The following is a 26,545-nucleotide window of genomic DNA, read 5'->3' on the forward strand; positions in this document are numbered from 1 at the left end:
CAAGCGACGCACAAAATTTCCTCCATCGTTGGGTGTCTAATTTGTCAAGGCGCCGTTGTATCTTCTTTTGGATGCGCCGGGCTGTCCGTAGATCGTCTGTGGAATTGGTGCGTCGGTATCGTCTTTCGGCACGACGGCGTATCGCACGAAGTCGCTCCAGCTCGAGGTCATATTCAGAATACTTCGAAGAGCGTATTATTGTGCGCGTAGTCGCATGTGCAGTTTCCTTAATAGCTTGCTGAAGACCATTGGACAGGCCTTCTTCACAGGCATCCTCAAGTTGAGTCTTGAACACACTCCAATCTATTCTTTGTGTTGTGGTAGAGGAGTACGTGTTCGATATACCTTTGATCTTCAGGTAAGTGGGGATGTGGTCGCTTCCGTGTGTTTCAATGTCCAAAAACCACTTTACCCGTGTAGCAAATCGGCGTGAAACAAAGGACAAATCAAGGCAGCTGCTATATGTAGTGCCTCGTAAAAACGTAGGACTGGCATCATTCAGAAGGACGAGACCATGGCTGGAAACCAATGATGCTAGACGTCGTCCCGTTGAATTAAGCCTTGAACTTCCCCAGATGGGATGATGCGCATTGAAATCCCCGGTGATAACCCACGGACCCGGATGTGCCCTTAATATGCCGTCTAGTTTGTTGGCGTCGAAATGACCTGATGGGGATATATACACGCCTAGAAGTGCGAATGTCACTTTTCCTTTTTTAACAGACAAGCACACATACTGATTGCTGTCGTGAGGTTGCACTGGCTGGACGACATAAGTAAGCTCCCGGCGAATAAATACAACAACTTTGCTGCTTTCGATGTCACTTGAAGAGAAAAATGACTCGTAGCCGGATAATCTGATTGGGTGCGATAATTTCGGTTCACATATAATCATGACGGGAAATCGGTGCAGATGAACAAACTGGCGAAAATCAGATATGCGAGATCTCAGACCTCTTGCGTTCCACTGAAAGATCGACGCTTCTCTGACCTCCTGACGGAACGACTTGTTATTGTCAGCCATGGCTTTACTGGAGGCTTGCAAGGACCGGACTCAACGCGTCCAGCACCTGTAGGCCGCTCCTAGCAGTTGGCGTGTCGATGCTTGTCAGAAGACTTCTGATGACACTCACAATGGATCGCAGCATAGGAATAATTTGACGATCTGCTTTTGGAGCCTCGTCATCAGCAGCATTGGCTTTCACTGGGAGCAGAGAGCGGGAAGGCTGCTCGGAAGGCCGTGCGTTCGCAAGCACCGGCCAGTCTTCAGGGGAGAGAGGCTTCGCCGGTGGAGGTTTTCTTGTACTCTCTGGCTTTCTACTAGATGTTGATGGTGGTGTGGACCGAAGTGGTGCATGAATATCACCATGACTGGAGCGCTTCCGTCGGTGGCGACGTCGACGCCGGATTTTCTGTGAAGCTTCTCTATGGGTTGAGTTATCCCTGACCATTTCTTTCAGGATACCCATTTCTTTCTTGAGTCTTGGGCATTCCTTAGACGTGGCCTCATGCGTACCTCGACAATTGCCGCACCTATAAGTTGTTGCACAACAGGTGTCTACCGTGTGCGCCTCCGCGCACCGGGGGCATACGGCGGAGTTTGCACAGACGCCCTTGACATGACCGATCTTGAAGCACTTGTGGCACTGAAGCGGCTTTGGGACAAAATGCCGTACCACATGCCGGAAATGTCCTACCTTGACGTGCGTAGGGATTGAGTCACCCTCAAAGACTAGCTTAACGCAGCGGCTGTTCCCGAGGCGGCTTATATGCTTAATGACCACTCCTTCGTACGCTGGTTTTATCAGAATGGGTAGATCCGTGTTTGGGATTGCCAAGTCAATGTCGTAAATGACATCTGCAGTGCAGGTTCCAGTCATCGGTACGACCGCTCGTACTTTGACATCTCCAAACTCTGTCATCATTCGAAGCTTCTCCAGCGTATCTGCATGTGTTGTGTCAACGGCTAAAACGTTCTTACGTGTGTTTAGCCGGACCTCTTTGATTTCATTCTGTGCTATTCCCTCAAGAACATTGGAAATAGCTTGCCTGTTCAATTTTCGAAGGCTGGCGGAAGGATCCACGGGCATGAAGAGAATGGTATGCAGCCAGCGTTCATTCCTTGCCTTCACGGTTGACGTGCTTGCTGGTGATGACGTCTTGATGAGCCTCCTTTTGGCCTTGCGGCTCATCACAGACACGAAGCTGCCATCTGATGAGTCGTCGCCGTCGACTGAGTAGATGTCCGTGTCTTCACTGGAGCTGCACCAAGAGCCTCGTTTCCTTGCGGAGCTTACAAATGTTGAGCTGTAGCCAGACGGGCCAGCAGTTCGTTCTTCGTCCATGGGCACGAGAGCAGGAGCATCTCTTGAGCCGTCGCTGGTGATGGACCATGAGCCTTGAGCCACAAAAGAGCTTGAGGGCGCTGAAATTTGACCACGTGGGCCTGTAGAAGTTGCCGCTGCCATCGCCACAAGGCGGGACGCAGGGAGCGTCCCAGGAATCGTGGAAAATATAACGAAAAACAGTTAGTAGTGACAGACGCGTTCTATCACTAAGTAACTTCGTCGTCGTCCCGTAAATTATGACGTCGTGAAATATCAAGTGAAATATCAAGAGTCTCTCAATGGCAAGCAGACCAATATTGTGATTTTAGCAAACGCCCACAGCGGCTTTCTGTTGCAATCTTGAATTACCGAATGTATTGTAAGATTCTAGAATACTCGTGGCAACAAAGCAACCAACTCCTGAAGAATCCAACTCGAAACGTATTTTACAGACGCTTGCCTTGTGAACACCTGCGGCATGCTAAGGTGGTATTCTTGGAAGCGCTGTTACATTTAGTGTCAAGAAAAGAAAGATGGTTTGTCCAACAAGATTACCAAAGCGAAACGTGCTTCTCTAAAAAGTCTCTCTAAAGACGGTTTTGGCGTAGGTGTCTCTACTCGTTTTTGATAAGCCGTGGATCAATTTATACGTGCATGATTACATTTATTATTAGGAAATGAATGTTTCGCGTACAGAACCTAATTGCACAAGACCTCTTTAGTAAACGTACGAATCAAACTTCTTTGTGGGCAGTGTCGTGTCGTATGGCGGCGTACGCTGTGACATATTATTTCTACGGCTACAGCTGCAGCTATGGAGATATAGCTTTTTTTGCAATTTTGCTGTGCTGCCGATGTTTGTGCTGTGACATGTCACTTTTCCCCAAGTAAAAACGTCCCGCAAGAAAAAAAAATCCAATGTCACCAATTTCTTGTGTTTGTTGTCTTTGCTGCGGTGAAGTGTGAAACAGTAATAATTTCATACAAGGCCAAGAATAGGTTATCTGTTAGTTCACAGTGTGCGAAACTACTCTACAACAGTGTATAGATTTAGCTATCACCAATTTTTTCCTAGTACTGACTCCGGAGCTAATATTTCCGGGTTGCACAAGCTGAGAACACAAACGTAAAATGCCGTCCAAGCAGGCATTCGTCGTGATTGTGCAAAGCAACCACGTGTCGTGATTTATGCCGATGCAGGACAGGTAAGGAAAGCAGTCGGATCGATAGCAAACTGAAGAGGGCGTCATTTCGAAACGAGGTTACACCTGACACTACTGTAATCGTGTAGTTCGCGACGTGACGCAAGAAGTTGCGAAGAGCCGTCAAGAACCACACTCGAAATGTATCGATTTCCGCCACGTGCCGAAACGAATGCGACCTGCCCGCGCATAGCGCGCAACAGTGAACTTTCCCTACGTTTCGCGAGATGACATGCTCTTTGCGTGACTTGCTTGATCGATGATTCTCAGTGTCACGCGTTTTAGTCTATACCTAACCTTTCGCACTTTTGGAGTTTATGTCGCAGTAGCATTGCGTCATTTGGCCACACTTGGCTCTTGTACCACCAAAGACCATTTCTTAATATTATTACTATTAGTCAAGATAATATTAATAGTAATCAAGTAATGCGCGATGCCTCTCTGATGCCCAGATTCATGCAATGTTAATTAACTTTCACTCGATGTCTATTTGTCGCACCCGTCACGGTAAGCATGATACAGCAAAATATTATTTACCACGGTAGCAGCCAAAAGCCCCAATTCATTATTGTGTAATACTTTCCAAATGGTTCATACATTCAGTGCACAGAAGTGGTCAAATGTGACACGAGCAATTATAATACGTGTGAAGCACAGCGTGTTTCAAAAGTTTGTTTTGCACCTTCCAAGTTTCCTGTCTGCAGTGAATGGACTCGATCGTAAAGTTAAGCGTTCTCATTCGCCTCTGAATTTCTCATACGTGTGAAATTCTTCGAGCACAAGACTTGTACAATGATGGCAACAGGGCTACCAACTTTACAATTCCAAATGTTTTGTTGCATAACTACACTCCCTCAGTGCACAAAAAAAAACAGTGTGTCCTTCACTATTACGGAGGCTGCCTCGTGATTTTGTTGAATGCTCAATGAGCCATAATAATTACTTAGGTTCTGTCCGTATATTTGAAGGTATTTTTTTAACAGTTACGGCTAACTTTACTTTCGGTATTTCAGTGTCGCTCTCTTGTAGCCAGTTGCTTAACTCAAAACGTGATTCCTATACCTAACGCACAGTTGACACATGGGCCTTCGCAATCCACAGCAATGTATGTAGGGTAACGTGAGTTATGCAGCCACTGCGTGATTGTAGGTGGGTGAAGCTTCTGTGATGTCGGTCGAATCGACAGCCAGATGTTACGACGAAGACTCTAATGGCATCACGGGTAAGGATGACTGCTGCCCTCTTCTCGGGCTTCGTTGCGTAGGCGCGCCACAGCAGCCTTTTAAATGTAATATAATGTTCATTGCGACAGGCGTGCAGCATTCAGGGTGTCCGGAGAACTGATTTCTTGGTTTATTTGTGTCGTGAATGAGAATTGCATCCCAAAACGTGACAATGTATTATGACAAAGAATTGTGCTCAAGCAATAACTCTTTTTTCTTTCTATGTTTTCTTGCGATGCGATGGCCGTTACGTGGGTGGCGTGATTTGTTCGGCAATAAATTCAATTTAACTGGCAAGTTGGGTGAGTTGACAATCTCACATACTTTTGCTTTGTGGGCCGCGTGACTCAGTCGGAAGGTTGCGAAAGGTACGCATTCATATCTTTATAGTACTTTGTCCAGTTTAAGCTGCTTGCATTGCGAAACAATGTTTGCTAGTCAAAAGTGTTGTGTTTAGAGCATATTTCTTGACACTGTGCGTTCCGGACACATACAAACATATAGCGGTGAGAGATATCACACGACGTTTGCTGTTTGTTTCATTTGTGGACAGCTGTTACCATAACATAAAAAATGGCATTATATTACTCTTGCAAATGTGGTTACTTCAAGAAAAATGTGTGCGTTATTTCAAGCACTTTGTTCTCAAAGCAAGGAGGAGCCCTCGAAGAGGTTGACAGACAAGCCGACTCACATAGTAGGACTGCCATATTGACGCTCCGAATGAGCGCCACTCCGACGTTTCTCTGCAAGGTGTCACGTGGCGTAACGCCACGCCTGCAACACTTCGGAATCGAAGACTCCAGGTTATTGCGACAGGGTGATGAACCTGTGAGACAAGAAGTATAGTAGCGATTCAGCTCTACAAAGGCGTGAAGCCAAGTTATTCGCGTGCTGCACACGACGAGGGCAATCCTGACGTCATGTGACCTTAAAACCACGTTTAATATCAAGCCACATGATTACCCGTTTAGCGGTATTTAAACGACACTGTCTCGCACAATTTATTACATTAAAGAAGCATTATATTTACTTGGCATTAGCCAATTAAACCTGACTGTATTTCACTGCAGCGTCCACTCTTTCGAATTAGTGCAACGCATACCAATAAAGTTGAAACTAATTAACGCTTCTTTAATGTCATCAATGTTTAAATTTTGAGGTAATCATCAGATTCTTTCTATCGCCATATTCCTCTTTATGTACATTTCGAAGGTGGAAGCAGCAGCTGTCAAGCCGGTCTCCAGTTGAGCGCCTGCAAGAGAGCAGAATCAGTGGAGCATTACAGATTACTTGCAGCTGGCGATTCTTGTAAAACGTCGCTTGAAGGCATATGAGTGAATAATCCTGCATATCTGTTAAAGGTGCGTTGAAGATGGTGGAGTGTGTTAATTCTTTCCTGCATGAACACATAGCTTACACATCCCGTTCTGCTCAAGCAAATACGCATTTATAACAATAAAGCGATTGATATGAGTCTCTACACAATGCCTCGCTGATTAAAGCCTTGTATTTTGGTTTCCCTTCAAAAATGTCCTCTAATGTGTGAACTCAGCGACCTCGTTACACAGCCTAAACCTCCAGCCTTTAAACTCTTTCATGCGCTAAAAATGTCTTTAGAGGGCTTTATACGTGTTTACAGTTGAAGTTATAACTGAAAAAAAACCTTCTTTATATTTTTAGGTGGGAATTGCTGAAATTACGGACGTGATTGGAAATAATATGCACTCTACGTGACCTGCATATCAATGAATTTGCACTTACAAACTATCATATTCACAAAGGAAGCGTAGGAGAGAAGAAGAGTGTAATAACCATGTAGTACGTGCAGGCGCAAATGCAGAGAATTGCTGCACTTCTACGACCACGCCACTTGTCGAACAAATTCTTCGAACGAAAGCTATGTTCAAAAGTTTCTTCAACTACTTTTTCCTGCCTCCTCCTTCTGATGAACTTACGCCATCTTTCGATCTTCACATGAGTGCAAGGAACATGCTGCTCGGCCACACCGTGTGTATGAAAACGGGTACCTGTGACTGTCTGATTGTTGGTACTTCTTGAAATGATGGTTGCTTCCTCGAAGGCATCCCTCTATATTTATATGCCTTCAATGTCCATATTTTCTCCGTTCCCCTTTTATTTCACCTACACAAATCCCCTCATGTACCCTACCCAATTACGGACTCCCAAAGGCGTTGTTAAAATGACCTTGCAGCCTTTATGGTTGTTGGCATGGTGCCAAAACTTTACTCAAATATTTCTGCGGAATTTTAGGAATGCAACAACGAGTTGATTCTAATAACTGGTTTCGTTCTTGAGATATCATTTCTTAATAACTTTTTTTCATACCCCAGTGGCCCACTCCGCATACACTCTGAAAGCTCCTACATGTAATTTCATTTGATTTAGGCCAACTTCTTGATTTTTGTTATGATTATAGCGCTCTATGAATACCAATACAAGGTACACAAATTACAATCATTGTCTGCCACTTGTCACTGGTCTAGTAGCGATTCCAGCAAGCGATATTTTCAGATACTCTCGTTAAAGCTTTCGTTCACATTGAATGCACGCTTAGAGCTTTCGGTAGTATCAAAGAACCAACATTTATTGACTTCAACCACGTAATTATCGGTTTATATTTATAAGATCATCAAGAGACTAAAGCATGAGCATATCTGACAGGTTTGTTGAATTACTAGGCTACCATACGGGTTCGTAGCCATGATGTTTATTTTTATTGTCCCATAGAACAAGAGTCTTTTCTAAGGTGTCTACAATTAATGCAGAAGCTATAATCACGTGCTTTTTTATCATGTTCTCTTTTACGACTACCATGTCATTCAATTTGTTCGTCTCTCTAAGACCAGTGACAGCAGTGGCTCCACGGACGAGCAGCGTTGTAAGCGGAAAAGAAAACTTTCACCAGTCACTGTCCCTTGACAAAAAAGGCAGGACGACGAAAACACAAATATCTCCCACGAAAGATTGACAATTTTGGTGTGGCCTTCAAAAGGCCTCAGTTTATCCAAGCAGGGTCTGTTCGTAGAAAAGTGCAAAATAAAAGTGATGCCAGTGAGACCAAACAAAATTGAAACACATAATGCTTTTTGGAAAGCTCGTGGCTATTTCTTTATTCTGATTATGGCCATAGTTTCACGACAATACAGGGCGCGATCGACTTCTGGCCTATGGGTTGGAGTGTCCGAGTAGTACTGTGCATTGCTGGGGAAGCTATATGATACTCAAGGCTTGAGTAACGGTAAAAAAAGACGGAAGACTTGAGAGCTCAATGCAATGACAAAAGCTTCGCATTTAGTACACCACCAGTGACTCTTCTTTTACGCAACTAGGGTAGCAGTGTGGGCCTGTTGGTTTTACATGATAGAAGGTGAAAGCGGATGAGGCAAGATAACACGCGGAGGCTTGGCGCTCACATGCATTATGTTCCTAATGCAACTACACATGGGAATTCGTCGAAGTGTAGAAAAAACATTTATTATTATTATTATTATCATATAATAATAATATTATTATTATTATTATTATTATTATTATTATTATTATTATTATTATTATTATTATTATTATTATTATTATTGTTGTTATTATTATTATTATTATTATTATTATTATTATTATTATTATTATTATTATTATTGTTGTTGTTGTTGTTGTTGCTGTTGCTGTTGTTGTAGTAGTTGTAGTCGTAGTGATATAAAAAGAAGTAGTAGCAGCAGGAGCCATTGCAGGAGCAGAAGTAGTATTTTACGTTGTTAATGTCTATAAATCGTGGATAGATCAAGGCGACAACTGTTGTAAGAAAAAAAACAATGTAACTTTCAACTCCCGCATTACGAGGGCGCATAGCTGGGGCACGCGCTTACACTATTCGACTCACCGCGTTAATCAAAGAACAGGCTGGGCAAACTTTCCGCGTTAATTACAGGTATCGATCACTTCCATCGCCTACTTACCCGCTTCTGCCAAAAGGTTATCCGCTTCACGTGACGCACTTTAGCCTCAGCGCATCTTAGCTAAGTTCGACGCACCGATACCGTAAACTCGGTCAAGTGTAAGCTCAGCCTAGTGAGACAGCTTCGCCAGTCGGGTCTAGTGGAGCGGATGCGCGGCAGACGTGGCTTGACAGTGTTGTCTTGTACTCGGGAATTTCCAGCCAACGCTATCAATCGAAGGTGCTTAAACATTGTAAAGCATTCACGTATCTTACGGCCACGGTTTCATCTTAACCCTTTCGCTTAAATGCCCACGACCTTGCTATCTGAAGAAACTCGCTCAAATCAAGCGTTACATTGCTAAAAAAGGCTTTCGTCGCTGCTATGCTGAGCATTCACGTGTTTTCAAGTGGCAAGATAGATCGGAGAAGAAACACGCTAGTGGTATGAAAACAGATCAAACAGCGGAACTGGTGGCGTTCCTCTCCTCGTCACACATGCATTTTCTAATCATTGCCCACACTATGCGAGACTTTGCTATGCGTTACTTTCTCCCTAAATGTCTCCTCATTACCACCATCACCATGCTCACTTTGTTTTGGATTCTTTGTCGTACATTATGAGGCAATCCAAGCGATCCCAGAAATCGGGCACACCTGTAGGGGGTGCCATCTCTCAGCAGCAGGGACAGCAGCATGTCGTAACTGATGGCGAAATATGTGAGAAAAATTATATCTGTTTCAAAAAGGTAATAATCAAAAATGACTCTGGGTTATGCGTAGCAGAGACACACTGGTACATTTTGCGGAAATGGCAATATCACTCTTACAAAGTGCGTGGCGTCCCAGGACAACTCAACGCCACCCATAGAAACACATAAATCCAAACGTTAAGTATCAAACGCTGCGGGAAGCCATGTTGTGTGAAGTGCGGCGCTGTATAGCTTTGCCTGACCATTCAAGTAAGTCTCTGCTGTATAAAACCACCACGAGTTGTCTTGATAACTAGCGTATTTCATCTGATACAATTGTTCTATACTATTTCTCATTGCGTTCTCCGGAGTGGCTCTGTGGTTAACGCCTCCGTTTCACATTTCCCATTCACTTACGGCAGGCCGCCGCCGCGGCACTTGAGAGATGGCGCCACATGCGCATGTGTCTAAATCCTGGTCATGGCTCTGAAAGTTAATTAGAGCGCGAAAACTAGACACAATCACTCACACACGCACACACCCATGCATCAAACACACAGCGCTCACTTCCAACTGATTTATTCATGGCTCGGAGGCTTGAATATATACTATCGGAGGCTTGAATATGTATATATTCAAGCCTCCGAGCCATGAATAAATCAGTTGGAAGTGAGCGCTGTGTGTTTGATGCATGGGTGTGTGCGTGTGTGAGTGATTGTGTCTAGTTTTCGCGCTCTAATTAACTTTTGAAATGATCTACCAACTAGCCCAACAACAAGTTCTCTTAGATGGCTCTGAAAGTGTGTCTGGGTAGTCGAGTGAATATGACATACGCCTTTTTAATGTGGATTCGTGGGTTCCATGCCAACCCTGTTGAGAAAAAATGTGCGGCAATAATTTCTCTTTCTTCTTCTCTCTTTCTCTTTCTACTCTATCTTTCTCTCTCTGTATATATATATATATATATATATATATATATATATATATATATATATATATATATATATATATATATATATATATATATATATATATATATATATATATATGTGTGTGTGTGTGTGTGTGTGTGTGTGTGTGTGTGTGTGTGTGTGTGTAAGACAAATATTTTATAGTAAGTTCTAGAGTTTTCTCGTTCGGCTTTGACATGGCTAAATCCTGGCAGTCCACCCTATTTGAGTATGTCCCAAGTAATGCGATTACGCGGGATTAAGAGCCGACCAAGTCGTGCAGTGTAAACTGCCGGTTACGAAATAATTGCGCAAGCAGTGTAAGGAGAAAAATGGTGATCCGCAGAAAATATGCACGCTTCTGGTGTACATGACGGCTTTCAGCATATTTTCGTTTTAGTGGTAGCTTGTGAAACGTTAGTTCTCTCTTGATTTAAGCGCTCTTGTTAACTGTCAAGGTGCGTAGGATTAAAAGTTTTGAAATGTTGAGAACACTTCAATAAATTAGGGTGAGAAAAAAACGAGGGAGCGCACACGATCGCTTGCGTAATGAATTAATTATCTTTCCTTTCAAAGTGCTTCAGCGGTACGGCTAAATTAATTGGTAGCGGGAGATCTGTGTACATTTGTCTGCGATTAAAAAAGGATATGTTGGTTCTTCGAAGCTCGCTTGAACAGCTTTCTAATGCCACATCCCACTGTACACCAAAGCCTATCGAGCTGGATATGGGTTTGAATGATTGATTGATTGATTTATTTGTGGGTTTAACGTCTTAAAACCACGATATGATTATGAAATACGCCGTATTTGAGGGCTCTGGAACTTTAGACCACCTGGGGTTCTTTAACGCGCATCCAAATCGGAGCACACGGGCCTACCACATTTTCGCCTCCATCGGAACTGCAGCTGCCGAGCTGAGTATGAAAATCACCAAGTAAATAATCACGCACCATTTAATATGCCATCAGTGGTTGCATTTTCTGAACACTCGCTTAACGAACGATAACAATCTGGAAATCTGTGTCTGCATTAGTGAGAAAAAAAGAAAGGTGCAATGGTTCATTCTCCGTATCTGTACCCCATAATTGTGGCGTAGCCAGGGGATGGCACACGGGCACCGACAGCACTTACGGAGCAGCCAATGACATGCCTGTTTGAAAAGTACGCAGAGAGAGGCGTCCCAAGCTGCCAATGGGGTGCAAACTAGGGCACGACGTACATACATTTAGAAAACTAGCCAGACACCTAAAAACTTAGAAAAGTACACAGATAATTTAGCATCCGGTAAAGCAGAAGCGTGGTAACACCTAAGTGATTCGTATTTGTATAGAATCTCACGCCACCTCAAGTAGGTGGCCAAAAGGTATAGTGTAAGATTCCTGTGGTCGGCACCGGGCAAGATTTCTAGGCTTTGCAAACGCATGTCGGCAGAAAAAAAAACGGAGCTGGGCCATTAATTTTAAAAAAAGCTCCCAAATGTGTGCACACATTGAGTCGCGTTGGTAGTTTACTGAGTTCCCTAGGGGTGTGGCCGTGTGTACAACGTTCTGATGGGCCAATGTTCGAATGACAAGCTGCATGAACACCAAACACTCCCGTTCACAGGCACTGCTGCAAACTTGCTTTTGCACTGTTAAGACTGTGGCTGCGCCCCTGAATCCAAATCAGTTGTCAACGGTGAATGTGGAAGTTATATTGAGCGAGAACTTTGTGAATTTTTAAAAATAAAAAAATCAGCTAGCTCAAACTCTCTTATTTAACCGGGTTCCTGCTAAGTGTACCATTAGGCACTGTATGCGCTTTATTTCTTGCGTTTGCAATCCTGTTTATTGCATCTGTTATTCATGCAGATAAATGCCTCGGCCAGGTCGGGCAGGTATTTAAAATTAGGCTCTTGGAGCATCGCACCTCTCACAAAGGTTCGCCATACTCACTTCTCGCGATGCATTGTCAGCAGTGTGGTTGTGAATCGCTTTTCTCTGACAGAGGGTTGTTGTACGAAACCATAATATTATGTCCAGAGTGATCATGTTTTTTTTTTATATTCAAAAGAACAATTCCATGTGTGTCAGCCAGCCTTCCCTGGGCCTACACCCTTCTAAGCTGGATTTACTTACAGCTGAAATGGCGCCTAATCTTTACACGTGAATGTTTTGGGTCTGAGCTTGCATACCGCAACAGCTTAATTTTGGTTTTTGGTGTGTTTTGAGAACGTTGCCTTTTGCTAGTAGCATTGTTGCTGCAAGTACCGATCAAGGTGTGGCGTCAGGCCATTCACTGTGGGGTGAGATCTCCCGTCTTGGTTGAGCACATGGGTTTTAAATGCGGAGCATTTGTTGGTTGCACGATGTGACGCTTGGGCATCGGTGGTGCCGTCCACCCCCCAACTGCGCATGTTCATGCCTCGCGTCTCGCGCCAGCCCAGGAAGGCACCCGCAAAACTGTCGCTTCAGGAGAGAGAGAGAGAGAGAGAGAAAACTTTATTTGCGCATAATGCGGAGCATTCCAAATGGTCGGGCCCCTATTCCAGGGCTCCGCTGGCCCTAGCCATCATCTCTACCCGTAGGACATGCCAGGCCGAGCTGGACAGCAGCGCCTCCCATTGTTCCTCTGTGTTGTTCATGTTGTGGTGTTCTTCATTGTGATGCGTAAACTCTCACATAATGTGAAACAGAGTTGGTGTGGCCCCACATCACGGACATATATCTTTGTATGCTGTGGGGTAAAATACATGCAGCCTGTGTAAGTTCGTGTATGTGTTTGTTTGGATTCTGCGTAATTCCACCGATTCCATTGCTGTGAGTTGCTTATGCGGTGCTGGATACAATTTTCTATTGTCCCTGTAATACTGAAGAATTGTACCAAAGTTAGGGTCTAGGGGCGTTGGATTCTCTATTGCAGTGTGCAAGGAAGCTCGGTAATTTGTGAAGCCACGAACCGCCTCATCCGCAAACTGGTTCCCGGTGGCGCCCTCGTGCCCTGGCGCCCAGATAATGGTTTGGGTGTATTCAATCGGGAAGTCCTTATGAGTTTTGGTTAGAATTTGGAAGGCCTTCAAACATATTCTACCTTTTTCGTAATTTCTACATGCAGCCTTCGAATCTGTGATTATTGTCATTGGGGCTTTTTGCTCCCTGCCCTCCTTGATTGCCAGCGCGATCACTATCTCCTCCGCTTCTGTGGTAGAGGCTTGGACTATGGAGGCACAACTTGTGACGTTTCCTTTTCGGTCTGTGACCACGGCCACCATGTTCTTTGCATTTGCCTGATATGGTGCAGCGTCAGTAAATCTCGCCGTATTCAAATATTTTGTCTTTTTATCTATGTAAGCGGCTCTTGCTTTAGGTCTTCCAGCATGTAAAACTGGGTCCATGTTCTTCGGTAGGGGGCATATTTTGTACCAGGTTCTGACTGAGCACGACAATTCCTTAGCTCTTCCATGTGCGTGTACTTGTTCACCGAGGCCAATCCTCTGAAGAAGTTTTCTGCCGGTTGGCGTCTGTAGCAGGTGGTTAATCTGGGTGGTTACGTGTGCCTCAGCCAACTCATCAAATGTATTGTGAAGTCCGAGCGCTTGTCGCTTCAGGAGCCACTAAACGATAGGACACTACCGGGCGTTCAGCAAGCCGGGCATGCGCAGTGAAGGCGGGGGCCTATTACCCATGCTCCTCTCCATCGAACGCGGTGCGTATGTAAGCGGCGGAGCGCGCGTGCTCAATTCAGTTAAGGGCGTCTTTACTTGGTTTTTGCTTAACTCTACTCTTTGCTTTACTCGAGTAGATGCGAGAGAAGCAACAGTACCTTCAAGCAGCAGTTCGGCACAAGCCAACACCTGCGTTCCACCACTCGCTGAAGGCAACACTTCTGCTTCATTCAAAAAATAACAACAAAGACAAAAACCTAATTGAGAATTCTTAAACAATACTTAATTATGAACATTTACGTGATATTCCCACCACCCTGTGACGTATTTACTCGAGTTCCTCCAGTGGGAAGATGCGGGTGGCATTTTTTTTTTAACATTGCTGGTTGACGAATGTTCGGGAATTTTGAGAATAAAATTTTGTTTCAATCTAGTTTAAGTAAGCACTCTTCTTCTGTGTTTGTTGTTGGCCTGTGTCTTTGTACTTTTGCTTTCAGCTGCTCAACAATAAATAACAAGAGTTCGGTGCCATTGAACAATTGGTATGCTGGCCGGTGTTCTGATTTTGCGAATTAACAGCCGTCAAATTAACGAGCTTTCGTTGTAGCAGTTGCTGTTGTAGTAGTTGTTGTAGCAGTAGTTGTAGTAGCAGTCGTTGATTTTGCACATGCAGTAGTAGCACTAGTTTCATTGTAGTAGTTGCAGTCGTCATTCTAGTGATCATAGTAGTAAAATAGGGTGAATGCATAAAGATATATACAAAACCAAATTATGATGATTATCACATCGGTACAAATGATGATGATGCTAGTTGATTGCGATAATGGTAATGATAATAATGACGGTAATGCTTTAAATGAGACTAAGTTGTAATACTCTATTCATACACACACCCACATGCTTACAGTTTCGCTGTCCGATAGTATTCAAGAAGATGAACTACAGTATTTTTCCTTGCGATATTTCTCAAAGTGTTTGTTCAAAAACAAAGTATCTTTCATAATGAAGGGAACGCAGAATCGGACCACAGTTCAGTGAGAATCTAACCACGGCGAAACGCAGCCCGTTGTGCAATCTTCCGTAACTTTTCACAAGTGCACGTTGCAATTTAGAGCGTATTTTAGCCGCCAACCTCTTCGAATCAACAAAGCTTCAGACGGTTTCCTTTTTTAGCCGTTCCCACGTAGGCAACCACTGACTGACCGCAGTTTGTCGCTCCTTTGAAGCTCTTCGTCTGGGCTTCGCGGCAGAATTGTAGCATGGAGGCACGACATCTAGAAAGAAGAAAATGGGACAGATATATTGGCACAGTTCGCCTGCAGCGAGAGTCATTCGAAAGCTGGTTTGCCCGTGTATCCAAGTCACCGACGGAGAGGGACTTGTCCAGCCGTTGCTATGGAGACAGTTCAATGTGGACTGTGCAGATAAGGCACCAGGACGGTCAGTATAGAGAGCTCGAGCCGCACGGAAAGCCGTGAATCCTCGGTCACAGTTTCTTAACGCTTCTCTTGTTTCATGACACATGAGCCATTCCTCGCGTGTTCATTTTTCTTTTCTGCCGAACCCATCTCCCATGGAAACAGCACACACAAGAGGAAGAAATGCAGAGCACCTCCTAACATTTCCTTTCTTCTCAGTTTCTTGTCCCCTTTACGTCGGCACGCACGCTTCGTAAGAAAGCTAGGCACGTCTGATGCTGCACTTTCCTTGGTAAACCAATAAATGTACACTTTGCTTTAGCAAGGGGATCTATCGCCCCGAATGCCAAATTTGATGCAGTGATGCACAAATATTCTCACTTGGTGACGTCAGCACAGTACGGATTCACGACGTCACACATCACTGTAATTTAGAACATCTCCGCATAACCTGATGTCACGTGATGACGTAACCACGTGACATTGTAGTTTGGTCAAACACGGACCGATGCCGAAAGCATTGGAAAGCGCCGTGATGTAAAGAATTGTTGGAGTGCCTGCAATCACGGAGTCTTTACAAAACAATGCAAGGTGCAGGAAGCCTGCAGTGCCTGGTATCACAGAGGCACTGCAAGACAGCGCGAGGTGCACAAAGCTTGCGATGCCAGTGATTCTTGAAGCAACGCAAAGCCAAGTAAGGTACAGACAGCTTTCAGAAGTGGGGAAAGGAGTAGAATTGATACAAGTAACTAAAAGATCTAAAAGATGCCCAAGAAAATACGACACCTTGTTGGTTTTCGAACGAACCTGGCATTAAAAACTTTAAACGTATCACGCCCCCGACAGGCCCTTGAAAGCGCTTATTGCGCAGCAAATATTTGGAAATCGGCTTCCCGTCTACAGAAAACACATTTAAGGGTGATATAATGTAATATGCGCTTGAGGCCTCTTTTAGCGCCAACTCATGCTGAAATTGACAAATTACACCGCATCTACAATATATAGCCCAAACCATAAAAAGACATATTGTTCTGCAAATACTAATTATATATAACGTCTTCTAACAGGAGTCTAAGAGAATAACCATTTGCAAATATGAATACTACTCCCCGCCCCGCCTGCAAACAGATTTGTATAAATAAAACCATCGACAAGCCTACGCATCGATAGACTGTGCCTCCACATGAGGGTTTTTTTTTAAATAAAAGAGCCAAGTGCACTTTAAGCAAAACTGAAACAAAAGCACGCTTTTTTCTCTACGGAATATGGTAAGGCCTGCTCAAACAAGTTCTGCCAAAATGTTCTTTTTCCCTAAATACCACAAATCTATATTAGGACTGAATTATATATAGTCCTATATCGTCAATATTGAGGCGTAAAATTGGTATTTGGCCCATATAGATTGGAACATTTCATTTGGGAACATATTAGCTCCTAAAGTAAGCGTTAAGTGATTCAAATGTACGGTGTAGCAGTATTTTGGAGTGTAATTAAGAATATCGTTGTGCTTCTGTCAGTGCCGTGCTTCGTCGATTGGGAGTATTGAAGATTACGTAACTTGAAGAGCGACTGGTCTTTCCTGGTAAAGGGCACACGTGTTTGGACGGTCATGTGTTCTTTTTTTTTTCTTGTTCTTAGCATTATTTCAGGTCTTGGAAAGTGTTTCAGTTCGTTTTATACTATGTAGTTCTTGACCAATTCTCCTTCTTCAGGGAATAAATAGATTCCCAAAATCTTCTTCAAGGCTTCTTCAAGGCTTCTTCAAGGCTTCTTCATCACCAAGCAACCGAAAAACAGCACAGCATAGTGTATCAGTGGATACCAGGTCATTGCGGTATATATGGCAATGACCGCGCAGATGAGGCCGCTAGATCTGCACACGATGGTACCCAATACACAGCCATCCCGTTCTCAAGAACCGACGCAGCTACAAGACTTCGTTCGCTTGCACGTGACCTCACACTGGCACAGTGGAACTCGACAGACTTCACAAACGCGCGCCTGCATAACTTGGATCCCGATCTGCAGCTTCGTCTTCCCCCAAGGATATCTCGAGCTGAGGAGACTCTTCTATGCCGCCTGTGGCTTGGAGTGGCCTTCACGAACGCATACTCTTATCTCATCGGGATGGCCAGCTCTCCTACATGCACTTACTGCAGTTGCGAAGAAACCATCGCGCACCTTCTGTGTGAGTGCACCCATTTCAACGTGCAAAGACAAGAACTCACTGCAGCTCTGGATAGACTAGACAATCGGCCTTTGTCGGAACAAAGGATTCTGGGTCATTGGCCAAGCCCATCCTCAGCCCAGAAGGCTTTGAAAGCTTTGCTGCGCTTTTTGCGGACAACTGGCCTCAGAGACAGACTTTAGTGTCTTATACTCTTTGATCTTGCCTTTCCTCTGTCGCAATTTTTTTGTAATTTCTCCCTCTCTTCGCAACATTTCTTTTTAACATCTATCATTCCCCTCACCCCTTTCCCCAGCACAGGGTAGCCAGCCGGTCTAAGAACTGGCTAACCTCCCTGTCTTTCCGCTTAAACTTTCTTCCTCCTCCTCCTCCTCCAAAATCTTCATTTCACGCGTATTCACGTCAAATACTTCTGTTGCAGCGAACGGAAGATATGATACTGTAGTGCTAAACTCGAAAGTAATCATGAACAAGCGGTCTTTACTGTTTATATTCGAGTTTTGTGATTGAACATACTTTCCTTCACTAAGCGCAAACTCGCCAAAGAAAACCCAATTGTGGAACGTAAACATGATAACGAAATACCTATGACACATATGAAACATAAAGGGTGAGATTGTGTTTGCTGTTTTGGGCACGATTGTTGGCGCACTGCTGGTTTTATGACTGTGGCTCAGTTTCATTAAAACAGTTGGAGTATTTAGCTAATTTTTGTTTAGAAACTGCCTTTTTCAGTTCAAGCTAAATAATGAATTGCCCCATTTTGACCAAAATTGTTCTGGAAGTCGAAGGAATTTGGGCGTGCTTTACGTTACAATGAAGTTTAGCCTTGTTTCGGTTTCTGTATTAGGATCTTTTTGAAAAAGAAGCACCTCAGATTTGTTTTCATGAAAATAACTGTCTGAAGTCAACATTGCAATTGCTTCCAATAACATATTATATACTGCTTGATATCATTATCTGTTAGTTCTCGTTAATATTGTGGTTATGTCGCGGCAAAATTTTCAACTTTGATCGAAGGAGAGGCACATAAATTGCTTCGGATTGAAAGATTAACGAACAATGACAGTAAAAAGACAAGCCTTCCTTATTTTTCACGCTCAAAACTATAGCTAGACAAATAAAAACAACATTGGTAAAATGTGGCGTCATCAAAACACAAACACGTCACACGATGCACCATCGTCATTCTACAAAAAAAAACGCAGTCTCGCAAAACCTTGCCGACATCTTGCTGGACACTTGCATAACGAGATTAAGCGTCAAGATATTAGGAATGTGTACACCCCTTAAAAGGTACATTGCAATATACCTATTGAATGAATTTTAATACAAGTACAAAGATGGGCATTGAAAAAAAATATTTGGACAGCATTTAGTGAACAGCTCATATGCGTCACGTAATTATAACTCAGACTCGGGCCCGAACGCACCGCGTGGAAAGCATTCAGCTAGTCGTGTCTAAGGGGCGTGTTTTCGGTCAGCTAGGGTTAGATATTTCAGAGATTTATGAGTTTGTTACTCCCGGGGTTACGACCCGCCACGAGCCATAACTCATGGCGCGGGTTGCATGCAGCTAACGCGCATATACTGGCCAACGCTAAAGATGCATACGGTCTTTGGTTGTCGAAAAAGCTTCAAGCCATAGAGCAACCCTTGAGGCACAGGTTCGATGAACTACAACTACGCTGACTCTAAATGAGCTGGTCGCTCGATGAATTCTTTTATGAGGCGGAACTATTCGTTTATAATACGTTCTAATATTTCAGATTGTGGTCACGGAAGACGATTTCTTTGAGTCGGAAGAGCTGAGGGTTAACTTTCTTTGATAAGGGCTTTAGCAAAGACCCACTGTCAACTTACTACGCAATGCACTGTCTGCTATCATGAAATGAACAACAAACGGCACCTCAATGAACAAATGAAAACAATATGGTCTGTTGACTTATTATTGTGGAGAAACGCTATGCGTCAGCAAACTCGAAAATCGACCGACGGCGTCCCAAAGCGTCGTCAACACGACTGATGAAAATCATAGTGATGACATGATGACGTCATCAGATGATGACAATCACATGAGCACATGGCAAAAAAAGGGACGACGTCAACACATGACACCACAGAACAACCAGTTTTGTGACGTCAATTAAATTTCAGTGACGTCATCATGACATCGTGAACCGTGAAGTCACATCATGCCATCACATGACACTTGTTTAAAGCTGGGCCGGTAGCGAAGGCAGCGAAAGAAACAGTTGGGGTGAGAAAAGCTTGCAGTGCCTCCCATCTCGGATGCGATGCCAAAACACGCTGGGAGCAGAAAACTGAAGGAGGTCGGCGGGAGAGGATCAATGCACCGAATCAGAAAAAAAGTACAAGATTGATTTTTTGTTTTGAACCCTTGAAAGTTTTATTGTTTTCAATTACATAAAATTGATAAAACGGATAATGCCTAAAAGAGTTTCATTGGACTTGGATAAAGCGCAGGTTTGCATTTACCAGATGGTGTTTTCTAGCATTACGAAGCATGGTGTTGGAAGAGGCGCCAACTGGTCGGTATACGTAAGGCCGCGATTTCAGCAACCAGTGATTACCGTAACGCGATACCTGTGGTGCACGTTGGACACCCCAATATAACCTCAAGTGAACACGTGCCAATGCACACCCAGAAGCTCGAGTTTCCTCTGCCATGTATACGGGTCAACATGTATTGGGTTCGCACAAACAAGGCTGTTACGTAAACTGGGACATAACGCCCGTCGCACGGTCACCCATGCCGCAGAGGCAAACCACTTCCGCAAGTGTTGGCGATATCTGATACCGGCGTCGGATATTAAACCTGCGAACTGAATCACCTGCTCCCACGTACATAAGCATGCTTGGGTCGCAATATAGTTTGTCGTGTTTGGAAGTCAGCCGCGAGGAAAACTGAACCCGTCCTTCAGAGACGACCTATTATACAATACCAGCGATTCGTGTTGAGCGCGTGCCACCCTTGAGAGACAACATGAACGGCAGCTTCGTTGTCACCATGGCACTTGCCTCGTGCTCTGTAATCATGTACGCAGAAAGAAAAAGAAAAATAAGTTCCTCGCCTGTGGAATATCTCTAATCAGTGGAGCTGGCGGACAAGCGCCACCCCATGGCGAACACATATCGAGTTCTTTCGTCTCTTTTCTTTCAGGTTTCCTTATCACTTCTCACTTCTTTTTTCATCTCCTTGTTTTCTTCATGTCTTCCTATACTTTCCTATTTTCTCCTTTTCCGCCTTTTACCTCCTTATCACACTCTTCCCTTTAACTTCAATTTCCCACATCGTGTTCAGCTATACTGATTGATATGTGGGGTTTAACGTCCCAAAACCACTATATGATTATGAGAGACGCCGTAGTGGAGGGCTCCGGAAATTTAGACCACCTGGGGTTCTTTAACGTGCACCCAAATCTGAGCACACGGGCCTACAACATTTCCGCCTCCATCGGAAATGCAGCCGCCGCAGCCGGGATTCGAACCCGCGCCCTGCGGGTCAGCAGCCGAGTACCTTAGCCACTAGACCACCGCGGCGGGGCGTGTTCAGCTATACTCTACATGGCTAAGCTATGATTTACTATCTTACATCCTCTATTTTATTTCACTCTACCGTCACTTTTACTTGACCTCACTTGCTTTTTCTATCTCCTTGCAATATTGTACTGTACATGGCTACGCCATATAAAAGGCCACACAAGGATATATGCAAGGCTACGCGTTTCCCCTCCTTCTTTCCCTATTCTTGACTCACATCAGCCCTCCTGCCACGCAATTCCACTTCCCTCCATCTCGCTCCACCATACTGCTCAGAGCTATGCTATGTTGTAGGAGATGCATGGCACATACCTGCATTCTATGACACATACCGCAGATATTTTTCTGTTCAAGACACCTGTCTTTCTTTTGGGCGTAAGGAGTTACACTGTTAAAATTAAAAACAGGCATAGCGTAAGAATGTGTTACTTACTTGATATTTTCTTTTTATGCTACAGAGAACTTTTGTGACTTTTTTGAAGTTTTGTTTTTTACTTTTTGACATTGTATTATATATTTTCTGTTCTTACCGTACACCTTCTCTTCTCTGTTTTTATTCGAGGCTCTCTATTGAAGTCACTGACTTCAGGATGGTCGTCTTCACATTTTTGTACTAATAATTGTAATTTGAATTGCAATAAACTCTAACTGACTGGAGCCTGCAACGGAGTAACGCGGTTTGACAAAAGGAGCAAAATTACTTTGCATAAAATGGAATGTCATCACGCAAGACAGGTAAAATTTGAAATCATTTGCAGAAATCGTCATTCTTCAGTAGGCGTAGAGTAGGCTGATGATGATGACAAGAACGACAATGGTAGAATGGCGATGATAACTCACTGTAACTCAAGCCAAAAAAAATTATAACAGCGTCCGCGCAACTATGATCAAACCGAATCTAGCAGACGTTTTTGGGCTGACTGCTGAAACGTATTAGAATTTCGTCTTCACAAACATCCTACTTCGCGTAGGCTACAGCCTATCCCGCACATGTAAATGCGAAGCTTTTGTGTTTGTGGTACCCACCTACACATACTAACCGGTTATTGGTCTAGTGACGGGCAATTTCTTTGAAAACAACCGAGGAAAGATCCTTAAACAGTATCAACAAAAACCATAAATGACAGCACTTTTGAAATATATGTATATGAAACCAAGAAACGGTGTCTACGTATCTTTGCAACTTATTAAAATGTAGGCGCAGCACGCAAATCCTTTCAGGAGTCTGTATACCATAGGCACCCGTATTGACGCTGGCAATCTGTTTATTGTTTTGTTCTTGTGATCATGTCATCGTGTGTCTAACCGGCCGGAAAAACGAAGTTTTTAATCAAATCTCGACTCCCACGTGTCTCACATTAACAAGGGGCCAGGAGCGACGGCAGCAAATCCGGCCGAAACCCGAGTTGACGGTTCTCATACTCCCTTCACTTTCATGACTCTCTTGTCTTTCAAACTTCTCTTTTATGACTCCCTCCCTCTTTCTTTTTCTAAGCGTGAAAAGTCTCTAGAACGGCTCGTCTATTGAAAAGCTCAGTTTTCTACGCAAATACCGCTCTCCAAACCTCTGAATAGCCGTATTCGGTAGGCACACAAAAGCCACGAACAGACTGATTTTGGTTTCCACGGAATAACATAAATATTTAACCAGCAAATAATGACAGAACTGCTAACATACTGGCATAACTGCAAGGAGCATGTAGCTGCTTCGAACATCAACTCGCCGGCTATGTGATCATTTACGGCAATACAAACAATAGAACATAGCTTATTAGATCTCCTGGCATACTGACGACCCACAACTTGCCCCCAACGTACGATATATGCTCGACTTGACGGCCACCCAAGCAATACTGAGGCCTGTTTTCTCCTTGTCGGCAACGTGAAATCCCAAAATATTTGTGTGGGTTTTTTTTATGAGAATAACGTAGTGAACTAATAATCATACAGTGACTGGCATCATAACGATTACGTTGTCTTACCCACATACCATGGTCATAATATTTTTTTCTAGTATAGCGGAGCTTTGCAGTTCATTCATAATAGAACCTATGATCGTTACGAACCAGCACCCACTCAATCACCACCCAAGAACAGAGTACATGGTTAACAGCAGAAGCTTAAACGTGCATCCTCTAAGTTGTCTTTGTCGCATTTGTGCTCCTTGGTGAGTTTTATTGGCACACACTGACATTTATCCCAATAGATCCCGCAGGCACGGCAACGAATTCACTAGCCTAGACCACATGCTCTGGCAATGACCCTCATTACGGGGCAGGGACCAATCCAATGAAGACAAGTGGCTATCTTTATCAAGAGCCCCAATGTCGGGGATTAACTGTGGGCGGTCCAGAAGGACCATGATGTGGCGGTCGGGATTGGCCTGTCTTTTCCAACGTGAGAGTGGCCCGCTGCGTGTTGCGCCTCAGGACTTGCAATAAAGTTTGGCAGGCATCCATCCATACTCCTGTGCAGTTTGACTGCAATGCCATCACGGTTTAGGAGTGAGGAAGAAGGCTCGAGAATGACTAGAGACAAAGAGAGAGAAAAAACGAAAACACATAAAGAAATATATTGAGAAAAAAGAAGAAAAGACAGCGATAAAAGACAGAAAAATAACAGAGAAACAAGTGCACATACAGAGAGATAAAAAAAAGCCTCAAAAGTAAAGATTTCTAAAATAGAGCAAACAGCCATTTATAGTGCAGGACATCAAGGAACGTGAAAGAAAGAGTTGGGAGGGTAAAAGTTTAATTTTCTGGGGGTCAATCAGCTGTGCTGTGATCTGGCCATGCATGAGTTCGTGCAGGCTTCGCAGAATTCTTTTTTCTTCGCCTGACCTCCTCTTGCTAACGCATTTCTCTCCTCGATTCTCTTTACCTATACAGACTAGTATGTAAGCGAAATTACACATGTGACAGCAATTCCCAATTTTTAAACTGAAAAGCTTTGCCAGTCACTTTTGAATGCAAATGCAATTATTGCATTTCTATCTTTTCTGCAAATGTAATTCAATAGGTTTTCCGTGCATACATTCGCGTGTTTTCCTCACTGTCGCTTTTATTGTGGCCTCGAACTAGCACTAACGAAAGCTACGGTAACCGCGATATCTTGCAGGGTACGTACCGCGTCCAGCATCAGAAGTTTGTCATTCATTTTTTTCATTGCTGGAATATCTGAGATGTTTTTAGTTGAAGTACCACAGAGGACTGACCAGTGCCAGTGAAATAGCCAATATCTACTCTATAGAATATTACTCAAACGATTCGAACCATTCGAGAATTTTAGGTGTTTTACCACAGCCACCAACTATCACAACCTGAAGGATTCGGCACACGCAAGGCGGACGTCTGGCTCAACATGCCAAAAATTTGGGTCTGTGGTAAGCTGTCATTGCACCTTTCCTGGAAGGCTCTGACATCTCGTTTTTTTTATCTTTGAAGATCTTCCACAAACCCAGCAGCTTTTATGGCACCGAGCGGATTGATTCGTCGTTACGGGCTGCAGATTTCAACTGGAGGTTCGAAAAAACAGTAATAATGCGTGGTAAAAGCGCCCACTGTCGAAGGGCGTCAGAACATGGGATTATCATGATCGCTCCGTGATTGAAAGCCGGTACCCCTCTGCAAAACTCACACACGCTACTGCACCTATACTTTTGGTGTCACGTAGTGGGTGCATAGCAAATTCGAAAACGTTTCCTGCACTGAGTAGACACTAAGCCCAAGAGGTTGCTATTGCGTTCAACTCATAATAGCGAAGCTTTGGGTTCCCCTTTTTTTATTAGAATATAAAAGACAATACAGTGCCTATTCAATCCCAGTCATAAAAAATGCAAGGCCGCTTCCGGCGTATTTTTTCCCTTTCCATCAGAGGGGAAATTCAGACATGGTTTCTGGTGCGTGTGCCGGATCTGACATAAACCGTACTTCGTTTTTTTTTCTGACCATTAGCCTTAAGTCAGCTCATGTTTAGGATTGGGTCGTTAAAGCCCTTACCTCGTGCAATGCAACAGTGTTCATACTTCATTTTAATACTTATTGATCAGAGGCATGAGTTACTGAAGGGGGTTGCCTTGACCTCCACCGAGAATTTCTTTCACGGGAAGGTATCGATAAAAATATCTGAAGTGAGTTATCTTTCAATAAAAATGTGCTTGCTGAATTGTCCCCCATTACTCGTATCTGAAGGTACGAGATCACAAGGGAACATTGAAGGACACAATTGTGTTTATTAAAATTTGTGTTGAAGAAGTACTACGAATTTCAGGAGTACTTGCGCTATTGCTCTTAATAAAGGTTCTAACGTCCAGAACACTACAAATATATAGCTGTTTGGAGCACGTTTATAGCTCTTTTATTACAACGTCGTTGACAAGAAAAACAATTTCGGCTTGGATATCAAAGTGAAGGTATCATTGTATTATGTAAACATAATGAGGTAGGTCTAAAACACGAGGGGATACTAACACTTGATTATCATGCAGAACTCTGTACGTTCTTGTTCGCTGTACGTGTTGCACGTAAGCTATCAAGAGTGAATTGATAAGCAGTGGTTCCAACAATAATGTTGATTGCACTCCAGATGCAGAGCTTGGGCAAATAAAGCGAGCTCCGCTATCTCGTCATAATAAGGTCTATTGCAGTGGGGTTGGGTTGTCTTTCAGATGATGGACGAAAAAAGCTTCAAGATCAGACTAACAGTCTTATACGCATTTCCTGGCTCCATGCGTGGAGACCATTGATATTACATGCTAAAAGAACTAAGGGGCATCGACATCATGGTTAAAAAAGCTAATTATAAGCTAACGTGCTCACTCATACTCGGATCATGCCGTGAGTCCGAAGAAGTCTGGGGGAGTAATAAATAGGTGAGTTTGAGAGCGAGTGAGTCTGGGTGAGAAAAATATTAGGGAGTGTGTGTCCGAGTGCATTCGGCTGGAAAATAAATTGAGTCCTAGTTAGCTCCAAGCACAAAATATATTTCTTGATCAAACCATAGTGAACTAAATAATTTGCTCACCTATGGGCCCGGAAAAGTATAATACCGTACGAAGTGGTGTTGTTTTGGCGAGACCACAAAACAGGCTAGTGCTCTCCAAAGTACACAAAACACCGGGCGACTAGTATTTCCACCGGAACACAACACACCTGGGCTCTCACCAGAGCCCATTGCTGTAGACTCGAGACCTACCAGAACACGCCCCACTAGTGTGATGTTCCCACTAGAACACATTAAAACAGGCTCGCGTTTCCTTTGGAATTCATCAGTGTGTTCTGGTGTTAACACCAAAAGATACCAGAACACACAAAGCAAGCTGTGGTGGGCTTCTCAACTGGGATGTTTCACTAGTTGTCAAGAAGGTTGTCTGCAAGTCCATGA

The 26,545-nt window shown here is 43.7% G+C and overlaps 1 long non-coding RNA gene across 1 annotated transcript in view; it reads right to left on the reverse strand.

Moving 5' to 3' along the window:
* The window catches only part of LOC142768396 (uncharacterized), a 41,024-nt gene extending 35,452 nt beyond the window's left edge, over positions 1-5,572 (reverse strand). Inside the window, exon 1 of the long non-coding RNA XR_012885271.1 lies at positions 5,447-5,572. This is a non-coding gene — a long non-coding RNA (uncharacterized LOC142768396). The remainder of the gene's footprint in view (positions 1-5,446) is intronic.
* Positions 5,573-26,545: the final 20,973 nt, after the last annotated feature.

Source organism: Rhipicephalus microplus, chromosome 8 (assembly GCF_043290135.1).
Source record: "Rhipicephalus microplus isolate Deutch F79 chromosome 8, USDA_Rmic, whole genome shotgun sequence".
In the NCBI taxonomy this organism is placed as follows: domain Eukaryota; kingdom Metazoa; phylum Arthropoda; class Arachnida; order Ixodida; family Ixodidae; genus Rhipicephalus; species Rhipicephalus microplus.